This window comes from Miniopterus schreibersii, assembly GCF_964146895.1.
Source record: "Miniopterus schreibersii genome assembly, chromosome: 2".
Classification (NCBI taxonomy): domain Eukaryota; kingdom Metazoa; phylum Chordata; class Mammalia; order Chiroptera; family Miniopteridae; genus Miniopterus; species Miniopterus schreibersii.
In genome coordinates this window covers 90,321,407-90,337,187 of record NC_138102.1, presented here as the reverse complement: position 1 = coordinate 90,337,187, position 15,781 = coordinate 90,321,407, and positions in this window count along the sequence as shown.

The following is a 15,781-nucleotide window of genomic DNA, read 5'->3' as shown; positions in this document are numbered from 1 at the left end:
CAAGCCTTCATTCAACATGTACACACACCTTGTAGCAGTTTCAGCTTTAAGCATGTTGGTGTTCTCAAAAGGCTGTGTAACCTGTGTAGAGTGTGTCACTCTCCAGTACTGAATACACAACTTAGAGTTCCTTTCACCACAGACATGCAAACACATCTTTTTGGGGGAGTCCTATTTAAGATCTGGTGGAAATGTAAGGGTTTCATCGAGAAGATGAAGTCAATCATGCTTTTGCACTCTGCAACCGATAGAAATGTCTTTTTGTAGAAGCCCGTCTGAATTTCACTGCAAAATGCCCTTCTTTTCTGCTTTCTTGAATGTTCTCGAAGAATTAGGTGAAAGAGCGTGTTTGAACAAGGGTGAAGCAGTGTGAGTTTTCCTAGATTTCAAGTGATTTGGGAAACATATTCCGCGTTTTTCCACATTGTCTATAAACAGCAGGAGGCTTGCAAGAGATTGAAACAATGCATCCCAAAACATATTGCACCAGTGAAAACACACATTTCTATAAAGACCTTGAAAGAGCAGGCAAAAGAATAGTGGCTGAGTGTTCTTTCAGAGAGAAACATGCATTTCATTCTTCTAGAGTGAGTTTTCAGCCTGGAATTCATATGCATTTTGAACTCTGCAGAATGTAGCTACCTGCTCGGTGGTTCTGTCATAGAAGCACCTTTCCTGCAGGAGCTTATTGCAACATTCATTGTTTGGCTAAGTTCTTTAGGGTTGGTTTTGGAAGGTCTTTCAACTTTGGCCAAATCCCGCTTCGTACGAAATTTTTTCACACTGCTGTTTCCAAGTGTCCACAAAGAGCTGCTCCTGGAAACGGTACACATGCACATCTCCCATACTGGTGTGCTCGTTTCACTACCTGGATTTCGGTTTCCTCCTCCTTCTTTGAAATGACAAGCCTTCTTTCAGCATGCTACACACGCCTTGTAGCAGTTTCAGTTTTAAACATGTTGGTGCTCTCAAAACGCTGTGTAACCTGAGTAGAGTGTGTCACTCTCCACCACTGAATACACAACTTAGAGCTCCTTTCGCCACAGACACGCAAACACATCTTTTTGGGAAAGTCCTAATTCAGGTCACTTGGAAATGTAAGGGTTTCATCGAGAACATGAAGTGAATCATGCTTTTCCACTCTGCAACAGATAAAAATGACTTTTCCTACATGCCCGTCTGAAATTCACTGCAAAATGGACCTCTTTTCTGCTTTCTTGAATGTTCTCAACGCATTAGGTGAAAGAGCGTGTTTGAGCAAGAGTGATGCAGTGTGCTTCTTCCCGGATTTCAATTGATTTGGGAAACGTCATCCCCGTTTTTCCACATTGTCTAAGAAACAACATGAGGCTTGCAAGAGATTGAAACAATGCATCCCAAAACATATTCCACCAGTGAAAACACACGTTTCTACAAAGGCTTGAAGAAGCAAGCAAAAGAATAGTGGCTGAGTGATCTTTGCGAGAGAAACATGCATTTCATCCTTCTGGAGTAAATTTTCAGCCTGAAATTCATATGCATTTTGTACTGTGCAGAATGTATCTACCTGCTCGGGGGTTGTGTCATAGAAGCACCTTTCCTGCAGGAGCTTATTGCAACAGTCATCGTTTGGCTAAGTTCTTTATTGTTGGTTTTGGAAGGTCTTTCAACTTTGGCCCAATCCCGCTTCGTACGAAATTTTTTCACAGCGCTGTTTCCAAGTGTCCACAAAGAGCTGCTGCTGGAAACTGTGCACATTCACATCTCCCATACTGGTGTGCTCGTTTCACTACCTGGATTTTGGTTTCCTCTTCCTTCTTTGAAATGACAAGCCTTCATTCAACATGTACACACACCTTGTAGCAGTTTCAGCTTTAAGGATGTTGGTGTTCTCAAAAGGCTGTGTAACCTGTGTAGAGTGTGTCACTCTCCAGTACTGAATACACAACTTAGAGTTCCTTTCATCACAGACATGCAAACACATCTTTTTGGGGAGTCGTATTTAAGATCAGGTGGAAATGTAAGGGTTTCATCGAGAAGATGAAGTCAATCATGCTTTTGCACTCTGCAACCGATAGAAATGACTTTTTGTGGTAGCACGTCTGAATTTCACTGCAAAATGACCTTCTTTTCTGCTTTCTTGAATGTTCTCGAAGCATTAGGTGAAAGAGCGTGTTTGATCAAGGGTGAAGCAGGGTGAGTTTTCCTAGATTTCAAGTGATTTGAGAAACCTCATCCGCGTTTTTCCACATTGTCTATAAACAGCAGGAGGCTTGCAAGAGATTGAAATAATGCATCCCAAAACATATTCCACCAGTGAAACCACACGTTTCTACAAAGGCCTTGAAGAAGCAAGCAAAAGAATAGTGGCTGAGTGATCTTTGCGAGATAAACATGCATTTCATCCTTCTGGAGTAAATTTTCAGCCTGGAATTCATATGCATTTTGTACTGTGCAGAATGTATCTACCTGCTCGGGGGTTGTGTCATAGAAGCACCTTTCCTGCAGGAGCTTATTGCAACATTCATCGTTTGCCTAAGTTCTTTAGGGTTGGTTTTGGAAGGTCTTTCAACTTTGGCCCAATCCCGCTTCGTACGAAATTTTTTCACAGCGCTGTTTCCAAGTGTCCACAAAGAGCTGCTGCTGGAAACTGTGCACATGCACATCTCCCAAACTGGTGTGCTCGTTTCACTACCTGGGTTTAGGTTTCCTCTTCCTTCTTTGAAATGACAAGCCTTCATTCAACATGTACACACACCTTGTAGCAGTTTCAGCTTTAAGCATGTTGGTGTTCTCAAAAGGCTGTGTAACCTGTGTAGAGTGTGTCACTCTCCAGTACTGAATACACAACTTAGAGTTCCTTTCACCACAGACATGCAAACACATCTTTTTGGGGGAGTCCTATTTAAGATCAGGTGGAAATGTAAGGGTTTCATCGAGAAGATGAAGTCAATCATGCTTTTGCACTCTGCAACCGATAGAAATGACTTTTTGTAGAAGCACGTCTGAATTTCACTTCAAAATGCCCTTCTTTTCTGCTTTCTTGAATGTTCTCGAAGAATTAGGTGAAAGAGCGTCTTTGAACAAGGGTGAAGCAGTGTGAGTTTTCCTAGATTTCAAGTGATTTGGGAAACATATTCCGCGTTTTTCCACATTGTCTATAAACAGCAGGAGGCTTGCAAGAGATTGAAACAATGCATCCCAAAACATATTGCACCAGTGAAAACACACATTTCTACAAAGACCTTGAAAGAGCAGGCAAAAGAATAGTGGCTGAGTGTTCTTTCAGAGAGAAACATGCATTTCATTCTTCTAGAGTGAGTTTTCAGCCTGGAATTCATATGCATTTTGAACTGTGCAGAATGTAGCTACGTGCTCGCGGGTTCTGTCATAGAAGCACCTTTCCTGCAGGAGCTTATTGCAACATTCATTGTTTGGCTAAGTTCTTTAGGGTTGGTTTTGGAAGGTCTTTCAACTTTGGCCAAATCCCGCTTCGTACGAAATTTTTTCACACTGCTGTTTCCAAGTGTCCACAAAGAGCTGCTGCTGGAAACGGTACACATGCACATCTCCCATACTGGTGTGCTCGTTTCACTACCTGGATTTCGGTTTCCTCCTCCTTCTTTGAAATGACAAGCCTTCATTCAGCATGCTACACACGCCTTGTAGCAGTTGCAGTTTTAAACATGTTGGTGCTCTCAAAACGCTGTGTAACCTGAGTAGAGTGTGTCACTCTCCAGCACTGAATACACAACTTAGAGCTCCTTTCGCCACAGACACGCAAACACATCTTTTTGGGAAAGTCCTAACTCAGGTCACTTGGAAATGTAAGGGTTTCATCGAGAACCTGAAGTGAATCATGCTTTTCCACTCTGCAACAGATAGAAATGACTTTTCCTACATGCCCGTCTGAAATTCACTGCAAAATGGACCTCTTTTCTGCTTTCTTGAATGTTCTCAACGCATTAGGTGAAAGAGCGTGTTTGAGCAAGAGTGATGCAGTGTGCTTCTTCCTGGATTTCAAGTGATTTGGGAAACCTCATCCGCGTTTTTCCACATTGTCTCAGAAACAACATGAGGCTTGCAAGAGATTGAAACAATGCATCCCAAAACATATTCCACCAGTGAAACCACACGTTTCTACAAAGGCCTTGAAGAAGCAAGCAAAAGAATAGTGGCTGAGTGATCTTTCCGAGAGAAACATGCATTTCATCCTTCTGGAGTAAATTTTCAGCCTGGAATTCATATGCATTTTGTACTGTGCAGAATGTATCTACCTGCTCGGGGGTTGTGTCATAGAACCACCTTTCCTGCATTAGCTTATTGCAACAGTCATCGTTTGGCTAAGTTCTTTAGGGTTGGTTTTGGAAGGTCTTTCATCTTTGGCCCAATCCCGCTTCGTACGAAATTTTTTCACAGCGCTGTTTCCAAGTGTCCACAAAGACCTGCTGCTGGAAACTGTACACATGCACATCTCCCATACTGGTGTGCTCGTTTCACTACCTGGATTTTGGTTTCCTCTTCCTTCTTTGAAATGACAAGCCTTCATTCAACATGTACACACACCTTGTAGCAGTTTCAGCTTTAAGCATGTTGGTGTTCTCAAAAGGCTGTGTAACCTGTGTAGAGTGTGTCACTCTCCAGTACTGAATACACAACTTAGAGTTCCTTTCACCACAGACATGCAAACACATCTTTTTGGGGGAGTCCTATTTAAGATCTGGTGGAAATGTAAGGGTTTCATCGAGAAGATGAAGTCAATCATGCTTTTGCACTCTGCAACCGATAGAAATGTCTTTTTGTAGAAGCCCGTCTGAATTTCACTGCAAAATGCCCTTCTTTTCTGCTTTCTTGAATGTTCTCGAAGAATTAGGTGAAAGAGCGTGTTTGAATAAGGGTGAAGCAGTGTGAGTTTTCCTAGATTTCAAGTGATTTGGGAAACATATTCCGCGTTTTTCAACATTGTCTATAAACAGCAGGAGGCTTGCAAGAGATTGAAACAATGCATCCCAAAACATATTCCACCAGTGAAAACACACATTTATACAAAGACCTTGAAAGAGCAGGCAAAAGAATAGTGGCTGAGTGTTCTTTCAGAGAGAAACATGCATTTCATTCTTCTAGAGTGAGTTTTCTGCCTGGAATTCATATGCATTTTGAACTGTGCAGAATGTAGCTACCTGCTCGGTGGTTCTGTCATAGAAGCACCTTTCCTGCAGGAGCTTATTGCAACATTCATTGTTTGGCTAAGTTCTTTAGGGTTGGTTTTGGAAGGTCTTTCAACTTTGGCCAAATCCCGCTTCGTACGAAATTTTTTCACACTGCTGTTTCCAAGTGTCCACAAAGAGCTGCTCCTGGAAACGGTACACATGCAAATCTCCCATACTGGTGTGCTCGTTTCACTACCTGGATTTCGGTTTCCTCCTCCTTCTTTGAAATGACAAGCCTTCATTCAGCATGCTACACACGCCTTGTAGCAGTTTCAGTTTTAAACATGTTGGTGCTCTCAAAACGCTGTGTAACCTGAGTAGAGTGTGTCACTCTCCAGCACTGAATACACAACTTAGAGCTCCTTTCGCCACAGACACGCAAACACATCTTTTTGGGAAAGTCCTAACTCAGGTCACTTGGAAATGTAAGGGTTTCATCGAGAACCTGAAGTGAATCATGCTTTTCCACTCTGCAACAGATAGAAATGACTTTTCCTACATGCCCGTCTGAAATTCACTGCAAAATGGACCTCTTTTCTGCTTTCTTGAATGTTCTCAACGCATTAGGTGAAAGAGCGTGTTTGAGCAAGAGTGATGCAGTGTGCTTCTTCCTGGATTTCAAGTGATTTGGGAAACCTCATCCGCGTTTTTCCACATTGTCTCAGAAACAACATGAGGCTTGCAAGAGATTGAAACAATGCATCCCAAAACATATTCCACCAGTGAAACCACACGTTTCTACAAAGGCCTTGAAGAAGCAAGCAAAAGAATAGTGGCTGAGTGATCTTTCCGAGAGAAACATGCATTTCATCCTTCTGGAGTAAATTTTCAGCCTGGAATTCATATGCATTTTGTACTGTGCAGAATGTATCTACCTGCTCGGGGGTTGTGTCATAGAACCACCTTTCCTGCATTAGCTTATTGCAACAGTCATCGTTTGGCTAAGTTCTTTAGGGTTGGTTTTGGAAGGTCTTTCATCTTTGGCCCAATCCCGCTTCGTACGAAATTTTTTCACAGCGCTGTTTCCAAGTGTCCACAAAGACCTGCTGCTGGAAACTGTACACATGCACATCTCCCATACTGGTGTGCTCGTTTCACTACCTGGATTTTGGTTTCCTCTTCCTTCTTTGAAATGACAAGCCTTCATTCAACATGTACACACACCTTGTAGCAGTTTCAGCTTTAAGCATGTTGGTGTTCTCAAAAGGCTGTGTAACCTGTGTAGAGTGTGTCACTCTCCAGTACTGAATACACAACTTAGAGTTCCTTTCACCACAGAGATGCAAACACATCTTTTTGGGGGAGTCCTATTTAAGATCTGGTGGAAATGTAAGGGTTTCATCGAGAAGATGAAGTCAATCATGCTTTTGCACTCTGCAACCGATAGAAATGTCTTTTTGTAGAAGCCCGTCTGAATTTCACTGCAAAATGCCCTTCTTTTCTGCTTTCTTGAATGTTCTCGAAGAATTAGGTGAAAGAGCGTGTTTGAACAAGGGTGAAGCAGTGTGAGTTTTCCTAGATTTCAAGTGATTTGGGAAACATATTCCGCGTTTTTCAACATTGTCTATAAACAGCAGGAGGCTTGCAAGAGATTGAAACAATGCATCCCAAAACATATTCCACCAGTGAAAACACACATTTATACAAAGACCTTGAAAGAGCAGGCAAAAGAATAGTGGCTGAGTGTTCTTTCAGAGAGAAACATGCATTTCATTCTTCTAGAGTGAGTTTTCTGCCTGGAATTCATATGCATTTTGAACTGTGCAGAATGTAGCTACCTGCTCGGTGGTTCTGTCATAGAAGCACCTTTCCTGCAGGAGCTTATTGCAACATTCATTGTTTGGCTAAGTTCTTTAGGGTTGGTTTTGGAAGGTCTTTCAACTTTGGCCAAATCCCGCTTCGTACGAAATTTTTTCACACTGCTGTTTCCAAGTGTCCACAAAGAGCTGCTCCTGGAAACGGTACACATGCAAATCTCCCATACTGGTGTGCTCGTTTCACTACCTGGATTTCGGTTTCCTCCTCCTTCTTTGAAATGACAAGCCTTCATTCAGCATGCTACACACGCCTTGTAGCAGTTTCAGTTTTAAACATGTTGGTGCTCTCAAAACGCTGTGTAACCTGAGTAGAGTGTGTCACTCTCCAGCACTGAATACACAACTTAGAGCTCCTTTCGCCACAGACACGCAAACACATCTTTTTGGGAAAGTCCTAACTCAGGTCACTTGGAAATGTAAGGGTTTCATCGAGAACATGAAGTGAATCATGCTTTTCCACTCTGCAACAGATAGAAATGACTTTTCCTACATGCCCGTCTGAAATTCACTGCAAAATGGACCTCTTTTCTGCTTTCTTGAATGTTCTCAACGCATTAGGTGAAAGAGCGTGTTTGAGCAAGAGTGATGCAGTGTGCTTCTTCCTGGATTTCAAGTGATTTGGGAAACCTCATCCGCGTTTTTCCACATTGTCTAAGAAACAACATGAGGCTTGCAAGAGATTGAAACAATGCATCCCAAAACATATTCCACCAGTGAAACCACACGTTTCTACAAAGGCCTTGAAGAGGCAAGCAAAAGAATAGTGGCTGAGTGATCTTTCCGAGAGAAACATGCATTTCATCCTTCTGGAGTAAATTTTCAGCCTGGAATTCATATGCATTTTGTACTGTGCAGAATGTATCTACCTGCTCGGGGGTTGTGTCATAGAACCACATTTCCTGCATTAGCTTATTGCAACAGTCATCGTTTTGCTAAGTTCTTTAGGGTTGGTTTTGGTAGGTCTTTCAACTTTGGCCCAATCCCGCTTCGTACGAAATTTTTTCACAGCGCTGTTTCCAAGTGTCCACAAAGAGCTGCTGCTGGAAACTGTACACATGCACATCTCCCATACTGGTGTGCTCGTTTCACTACCTGGATTTTGGTTTCCTCTTCCTTCTTTGAAATGACAAGCCTTCATTCAACATGTACACACACCTTGTAGCAGTTTCAGCTTTAAGCATGTTGGTGTTCTCAAAAGGCTGTGTAACCTGTGTAGAGTGTGTCACTCTCCAGTACTGAATACACAACTTAGAGTTCCTTTCACCACAGACATGCAAACACATCTTTTTGGGGGAGTCCTATTTAAGATCTGGTGGAAATGTAAGGGTTTCATCGAGAAGATGAAGTCAATCATGCTTTTGCACTCTGCAACCGATAGAAATGTCTTTTTGTAGAAGCCCGTCTGAATTTCACTGCAAAATGCCCTTCTTTTCTGCTTTCTTGAATGTTCTCGAAGAATTAGGTGAAAGAGCGTGTTTGAACAAGGGTGAAGCAGTGTGAGTTTTCCTAGATTTCAAGTGATTTGGGAAACATATTCCGCGTTTTTCCACATTGTCTATAAACAGCAGGAGGCTTGCAAGAGATTGAAACAATGCATCCCAAAACATATTGCACCAGTGAAAACACACATTTCTACAAAGACCTTGAAAGAGCAGGCAAAAGAATAGTGGCTGAGTGTTCTTTCAGAGAGAAACATGCATTTCATTCTTCTAGAGTGAGTTTTCAGCCTGGAATTCATATGCATTTTGAACTCTGCAGAATGTAGCTACCTGCTCGGTGGTTCTGTCATAGAAGCACCTTTCCTGCAGGAGCTTATTGCAACATTCATTGTTTGGCTAAGTTCTTTAGGGTTGGTTTTGGAAGGTCTTTCAACTTTGGCCAAATCCCGCTTCGTACGAAATTTTTTCACACTGCTGTTTCCAAGTGTCCACAAAGAGCTGCTCCTGGAAACGGTACACATGCACATCTCCCATACTGGTGTGCTCGTTTCACTACCTGGATTTCGGTTTCCTCCTCCTTCTTTGAAATGACAAGCCTTCTTTCAGCATGCTACACACGCCTTGTAGCAGTTTCAGTTTTAAACATGTTGGTGCTCTCAAAACGCTGTGTAACCTGAGTAGAGTGTGTCACTCTCCACCACTGAATACACAACTTAGAGCTCCTTTCGCCACAGACACGCAAACACATCTTTTTGGGAAAGTCCTAATTCAGGTCACTTGGAAATGTAAGGGTTTCATCGAGAACATGAAGTGAATCATGCTTTTCCACTCTGCAACAGATAAAAATGACTTTTCCTACATGCCCGTCTGAAATTCACTGCAAAATGGACCTCTTTTCTGCTTTCTTGAATGTTCTCAACGCATTAGGTGAAAGAGCGTGTTTGAGCAAGAGTGATGCAGTGTGCTTCTTCCCGGATTTCAAGTGATTTGGGAAACGTCATCCGCGTTTTTCCACATTGTCTAAGAAACAACATGAGGCTTGCAAGAGATTGAAACAATGCATCCCAAAACATATTCCACCAGTGAAAACACACGTTTCTACAAAGGCTTGAAGAAGCAAGCAAAAGAATAGTGGCTGAGTGATCTTTGCGAGAGAAACATGCATTTCATCCTTCTGGAGTAAATTTTCAGCCTGAAATTCATATGCATTTTGTACTGTGCAGAATGTATCTACCTGCTCGGGGGTTGTGTCATAGAAGCACCTTTCCTGCAGGAGCTTATTGCAACAGTCATCGTTTGGCTAAGTTCTTTATTGTTGGTTTTGGAAGGTCTTTCAACTTTGGCCCAATCCCGCTTCGTACGAAATTTTTTCACAGCGCTGTTTCCAAGTGTCCACAAAGAGCTGCTGCTGGAAACTGTGCACATTCACATCTCCCATACTGGTGTGCTCGTTTCACTACCTGGATTTTGGTTTCCTCTTCCTTCTTTGAAATGACAAGCCTTCATTCAACATGTACACACACCTTGTAGCAGTTTCAGCTTTAAGGATGTTGGTGTTCTCAAAAGGCTGTGTAACCTGTGTAGAGTGTGTCACTCTCCAGTACTGAATACACAACTTAGAGTTCCTTTCATCACAGACATGCAAACACATCTTTTTGGGGAGTCGTATTTAAGATCAGGTGGAAATGTAAGGGTTTCATCGAGAAGATGAAGTCAATCATGCTTTTGCACTCTGCAACCGATAGAAATGACTTTTTGTGGTAGCACGTCTGAATTTCACTGCAAAATGACCTTCTTTTCTGCTTTCTTGAATGTTCTCGAAGCATTAGGTGAAAGAGCGTGTTTGATCAAGGGTGAAGCAGGGTGAGTTTTCCTAGATTTCAAGTGATTTGAGAAACCTCATCCGCGTTTTTCCACATTGTCTATAAACAGCAGGAGGCTTGCAAGAGATTGAAATAATGCATCCCAAAACATATTCCACCAGTGAAACCACACGTTTCTACAAAGGCCTTGAAGAAGCAAGCAAAAGAATAGTGGCTGAGTGATCTTTGCGAGATAAACATGCATTTCATCCTTCTGGAGTAAATTTTCAGCCTGGAATTCATATGCATTTTGTACTGTGCAGAATGTATCTACCTGCTCGGGGGTTGTGTCATAGAAGCACCTTTCCTGCAGGAGCTTATTGCAACATTCATCGTTTGCCTAAGTTCTTTAGGGTTGGTTTTGGAAGGTCTTTCAACTTTGGCCCAATCCCGCTTCGTACGAAATTTTTTCACAGCGCTGTTTCCAAGTGTCCACAAAGAGCTGCTGCTGGAAACTGTGCACATGCACATCTCCCAAACTGGTGTGCTCGTTTCACTACCTGGGTTTAGGTTTCCTCTTCCTTCTTTGAAATGACAAGCCTTCATTCAACATGTACACACACCTTGTAGCAGTTTCAGCTTTAAGCATGTTGGTGTTCTCAAAAGGCTGTGTAACCTGTGTAGAGTGTGTCACTCTCCAGTACTGAATACACAACTTAGAGTTCCTTTCACCACAGACATGCAAACACATCTTTTTGGGGGAGTCCTATTTAAGATCAGGTGGAAATGTAAGGGTTTCATCGAGAAGATGAAGTCAATCATGCTTTTGCACTCTGCAACCGATAGAAATGACTTTTTGTAGAAGCACGTCTGAATTTCACTTCAAAATGCCCTTCTTTTCTGCTTTCTTGAATGTTCTCGAAGAATTAGGTGAAAGAGCGTCTTTGAACAAGGGTGAAGCAGTGTGAGTTTTCCTAGATTTCAAGTGATTTGGGAAACATATTCCGCGTTTTTCCACATTGTCTATAAACAGCAGGAGGCTTGCAAGAGATTGAAACAATGCATCCCAAAACATATTGCACCAGTGAAAACACACATTTCTACAAAGACCTTGAAAGAGCAGGCAAAAGAATAGTGGCTGAGTGTTCTTTCAGAGAGAAACATGCATTTCATTCTTCTAGAGTGAGTTTTCAGCCTGGAATTCATATGCATTTTGAACTGTGCAGAATGTAGCTACGTGCTCGGGGGTTCTGTCATAGAAGCACCTTTCCTGCAGGAGCTTATTGCAACATTCATTGTTTGGCTAAGTTCTTTAGGGTTGGTTTTGGAAGGTCTTTCAACTTTGGCCAAATCCCGCTTCGTACGAAATTTTTTCACACTGCTGTTTCCAAGTGTCCACAAAGAGCTGCTGCTGGAAACGGTACACATGCACATCTCCCATACTGGTGTGCTCGTTTCACTACCTGGATTTCGGTTTCCTCCTCCTTCTTTGAAATGACAAGCCTTCATTCAGCATGCTACACACGCCTTGTAGCAGTTGCAGTTTTAAACATGTTGGTGCTCTCAAAACGCTGTGTAACCTGAGTAGAGTGTGTCACTCTCCAGCACTGAATACACAACTTAGAGCTCCTTTCGCCACAGACACGCAAACACATCTTTTTGGGAAAGTCCTAACTCAGGTCACTTGGAAATGTAAGGGTTTCATCGAGAACCTGAAGTGAATCATGCTTTTCCACTCTGCAACAGATAGAAATGACTTTTCCTACATGCCCGTCTGAAATTCACTGCAAAATGGACCTCTTTTCTGCTTTCTTGAATGTTCTCAACGCATTAGGTGAAAGAGCGTGTTTGAGCAAGAGTGATGCAGTGTGCTTCTTCCTGGATTTCAAGTGATTTGGGAAACCTCATCCGCGTTTTTCCACATTGTCTAAGAAACAACATGAGGCTTGCAAGAGATTGAAACAATGCATCCCAAAACATATTCCACCAGTGAAACCACACGTTTCTACAAAGGCCTTGAAGAAGCAAGCAAAAGAATAGTGGCTGAGTGATCTTTCCGAGAGAAACATGCATTTCATCCTTCTGGAGTAAATTTTCAGCCTGGAATTCATATGCATTTTGTACTGTGCAGAATGTATCTACCTGCTCGGGGGATGTGTCATAGAACCACCTTTCCTGCATTAGCTTATTGCAACAGTCATCGTTTGGCTAAGTTCTTTAGGGTTGGTTTTGGAAGGTCTTTCATCTTTGGCCCAATCCCGCTTCGTACGAAATTTTTTCACAGCGCTGTTTCCAAGTGTCCACAAAGACCTGCTGCTGGAAACTGTACACATGCACATCTCCCATACTGGTGTGCTCGTTTCACTACCTGGATTTTGGTTTCCTCTTCCTTCTTTGAAATGACAAGCCTTCATTCAACATGTACACACACCTTGTAGCAGTTTCAGCTTTAAGCATGTTGGTGTTCTCAAAAGGCTGTGTAACCTGTGTAGAGTGTGTCACTCTCCAGTACTGAATACACAACTTAGAGTTCCTTTCACCACAGACATGCAAACACATCTTTTTGGGGGAGTCCTATTTAAGATCTGGTGGAAATGTAAGGGTTTCATCGAGAAGATGAAGTCAATCATGCTTTTGCACTCTGCAACCGATAGAAATGTCTTTTTGTAGAAGCCCGTCTGAATTTCACTGCAAAATGCCCTTCTTTTCTGCTTTCTTGAATGTTCTCGAAGAATTAGGTGAAAGAGCGTGTTTGAATAAGGGTGAAGCAGTGTGAGTTTTCCTAGATTTCAAGTGATTTGGGAAACATATTCCGCGTTTTTCAACATTGTCTATAAACAGCAGGAGGCTTGCAAGAGATTGAAACAATGCATCCCAAAACATATTCCACCAGTGAAAACACACATTTATACAAAGACCTTGAAAGAGCAGGCAAAAGAATAGTGGCTGAGTGTTCTTTCAGAGAGAAACATGCATTTCATTCTTCTAGAGTGAGTTTTCTGCCTGGAATTCATATGCATTTTGAACTGTGCAGAATGTAGCTACCTGCTCGGTGGTTCTGTCATAGAAGCACCTTTCCTGCAGGAGCTTATTGCAACATTCATTGTTTGGCTAAGTTCTTTAGGGTTGGTTTTGGAAGGTCTTTCAACTTTGGCCAAATCCCGCTTCGTACGAAATTTTTTCACACTGCTGTTTCCAAGTGTCCACAAAGAGCTGCTCCTGGAAACGGTACACATGCAAATCTCCCATACTGGTGTGCTCGTTTCACTACCTGGATTTCGGTTTCCTCCTCCTTCTTTGAAATGACAAGCCTTCATTCAGCATGCTACACACGCCTTGTAGCAGTTTCAGTTTTAAACATGTTGGTGCTCTCAAAACGCTGTGTAACCTGAGTAGAGTGTGTCACTCTCCAGCACTGAATACACAACTTAGAGCTCCTTTCGCCACAGACACGCAAACACATCTTTTTGGGAAAGTCCTAACTCAGGTCACTTGGAAATGTAAGGGTTTCATCGAGAACATGAAGTGAATCATGCTTTTCCACTCTGCAACAGATAGAAATGACTTTTCCTACATGCCCGTCTGAAATTCACTGCAAAATGGACCTCTTTTCTGCTTTCTTGAATGTTCTCAACGCATTAGGTGAAAGAGCGTGTTTGAGCAAGAGTGATGCAGTGTGCTTCTTCCTGGATTTCAAGTGATTTGGGAAACCTCATCCGCGTTTTTCCACATTGTCTAAGAAACAACATGAGGCTTGCAAGAGATTGAAACAATGCATCCCAAAACATATTCCACCAGTGAAACCACACGTTTCTACAAAGGCCTTGAAGAGGCAAGCAAAAGAATAGTGGCTGAGTGATCTTTCCGAGAGAAACATGCATTTCATCCTTCTGGAGTAAATTTTCAGCCTGGAATTCATATGCATTTTGTACTGTGCAGAATGTATCTACCTGCTCGGGGGTTGTGTCATAGAACCACCTTTCCTGCATTAGCTTATTGCAACAGTCATCGTTTGGCTAAGTTCTTTAGGGTTGGTTTTGGTAGGTCTTTCAACTTTGGCCTAATCCCGCTTCGTACGAAATTTTTTCACAGCGCTGTTTCCAAGTGTCCACAAAGAGCTGCTGCTGGAAACTGTACACATGCACATCTCCCATACTGGTGTGCTCGTTTCACTACCTGGATTTTGGTTTCCTCTTCCTTCTTTGAAATGACAAGCCTTCATTCAACATGTACACACACCTTGTAGCAGTTTCAGCTTTAAGCATGTTGGTGTTCTCAAAAGGCTGTGTAACCTGTGTAGAGTGTGTCACTCTCCAGTACTGAATACACAACTTAGAGTTCCTTTCACCACAGACATGCAAACACATCTTTTTGGGGGAGTCCTATTTAAGATCTGGTGGAAATGTAAGGGTTTCATCGAGAAGATGAAGTCAATCATGCTTTTGCACTCTGCAACCGATAGAAATGTCTTTTTGTAGAAGCCCGTCTGAATTTCACTGCAAAATGCCCTTCTTTTCTGCTTTCTTGAATGTTCTCGAAGAATTAGGTGAAAGAGCGTGTTTGAACAAGGGTGAAGCAGTGTGAGTTTTCCTAGATTTCAAGTGATTTGGGAAACATATTCCGCGTTTTTCAACATTGTCTATAAACAGCAGGAGGCTTGCAAGAGATTGAAACAATGCATCCCAAAACATATTGCACCAGTGAAAACACACATTTCTACAAAGACCTTGAAAGAGCAGGCAAAAGAATAGTGGCTGAGTGTTCTTTCAGAGAGAAACATGCATTTCATTCTTCTAGAGTGAGTTTTCAACCTGGAATTCATATGCATTTTGAACTCTGCAGAATGTAGCTACCTGCTCGGTGGTTCTGTCATAGAAGCACCTTTCCTGCAGGAGCTTATTGCAACATTCATTGTTTGGCTAAGTTCTTTAGGGTTGGTTTTGGAAGGTCTTTCAACTTTGGCCAAATCCCGCTTCGTACGAAATTTTTTCACACTGCTGTTTCCAAGTGTCCACAAAGAGCTGCTCCTGGAAACGGTACACATGCACATCTCCCATACTGGTGTGCTCGTTTCACTACCTGGATTTCGGTTTCCTCCTCCTTCTTTGAAATGACAAGCCTTCATTCAGCATGCTACACACGCCTTGTAGCAGTTTCAGTTTTAAACATGTTGGTGCTCTCAAAACGCTGTGTAACCTGAGTAGAGTGTGTCACTCTCCAGCACTGAATACACAACTTAGAGCTCCTTTCGCCACAGAAACGCAAACACATCTTTTTGGGAAAGTCCTAATTCAGGTCACTTGGAAATGTAAGGGTTTCATCGAGAACCTGAAGTGAATCATGCTTTTCCACTCTGCAACAGATAGAAATGAGTTTTCCTACATGCCCGTCTGAAATTCACTGCAAAATGGACCTCTTTTCTGCTTTCTTGAATGTTCTCAACGCATTAGGTGAAAGAGCGTGTTTGAGCAAGAGTGATGCAGTGTGCTTCTTCCTGGATTTCAAGTTTTTTGGGAAACCTCATCCGCGTTTTT